The following is a 1,739-nucleotide window of genomic DNA, read 5'->3' as shown; positions in this document are numbered from 1 at the left end:
ACCATTACTAAGAGATTATACTATGGCATAGTAGGGGATGGGGAGGGAAAAAGAGGAGGAAAAACATTCATCCATGAGACAGTATGGTTTTCAAAAATATGCTTTCCTACCCAAGGATAGTGTGGCCAAAATATTCTTGGTGTCTCCTGGCACTAAATTTTCATAATTCCAATTTCTCTAACCTGTGATCTAAAATATGAATGTAATCCTGTTGTTTTAATGTAATAAGTGATTCTATAATTCATTAATGAAATTAACTTGAATGACTGCCACCTTTACATTGCTAAGAGAAGGGCAATATTAGAAAATTAGTTAAAGCTCATCAGGCAGCAGGCAGCAAGTACAGGGCTTGGCTTTTTTATACTCAAAATGAAGATGCTGATACAACCAACCTGTGAAACTGTCTCCACATGAGGAAACGAGGCTCAAGACAGTCACCGAGCTGCCCAGGCACACATGGCTAGCATATGGCGCAGTAAAGACCCTGACACAGGATCCTTTCCTGAAAGGAGAGTGGGTTTTGTTCCTTGCAATGTTCCTCTGGCTCACAGCCCTATTTATGAAAGACCAAGTGCTTGGGGACTTCAGGCCCCACTCACTGACCTCTGGGAAGGAGGGGCATCTAGAGGTAAAACTATAAAATCTCCTGAGTTTTTAGATTTGTTGAACTCCTGGGTTAGGGAACACAGGGGCATGCTGGGAGGATAGCGTGCCTGCGGCCTGGACACTCTGTTGCCAGCTCCTCAGTATCTAATGCAGCTCTACCACCTGACTGTTCTTCAGTTATGTTCTTTGCAACAAATTGGTAAATGTCTAAGTAAAGTGTCTCGGTGTGCTCTGTGAATTGTCTTAGCAAATTACTGAACCCGAGGGAGGGTTCAATAAATAAAATGCTCTGTGCTGTGTGGTGTGTGGAAGAGTTTGGCTTTTCCTATGTCTTACGTATTACGCTGAGAAAGACTTGGATGTAGGTCAAACTTCAGAGTGTATGCTCTTCATAACACCTGCTTCCTAGTACCATTTACAAGTAAACCTAAAATATTAGTCAAATACGTTAAGTTTCTCTTCAACTAAAATATCTTTGGCCTGAACTACTGAAAGGAGGAAAAGTGAAGTATTTAATAGCCGTTTTTCTTTGTTTAAATAATATATGTTCAAAAGATTTCTAATGGGATAATGGATAAAACCAATCAATTGAGTAATGTGTTTAATCAATTAACTACATGACAACAGTATTTATGAACATTTTATTCACTTGAAAATAAATATTGTACTGTAAAACTGTCCAGAACTAAAATCTGTAGTATACAGTATTAAGTACAATGGCTGTCCAGCACAGCGTGTTTCACCAGAGCAAATCATTCTGAATCAGAGGGTCACCAACTGCCCACACCAGATACACACTCTGCGAGAAGGAGAAAGAAACAAGCCAAGGTTCAGAAGGGAAAGAGCCTATTAAATAAGGATCTCTTGAGATTATTCCGGGCCAAGAAACCTCCCTGTCAAGTTTTACTTTGTGCCCAGTTTTCTAGTTTAGTGACTGCCAGAGAGTAGCTGCTGGATGAAACGTGGCTGACAGGATTTCAGGCACTGTAATTTATACATTTTACATGGTTTCTCATTTAAATAACCTTCTTTCAACATCTTTCTTCATTATCTTTACTTCATTACCTAGTCATATAGTTTACATAATAAATCTTTAATAGCTTTCAATAGATACAACAATTATGACATCTGAA

Source organism: Ochotona curzoniae, unplaced genomic scaffold (genome assembly GCF_017591425.1).
Source record: "Ochotona curzoniae isolate NIBS_2020 unplaced genomic scaffold, NIBS_Ocur_1.0 contig_883, whole genome shotgun sequence".
Lineage (NCBI taxonomy): Eukaryota > Metazoa > Chordata > Mammalia > Lagomorpha > Ochotonidae > Ochotona > Ochotona curzoniae.
The sequence above is the reverse complement of the archived record's forward strand: the minus strand, read 5'-3'. Positions refer to the sequence as shown.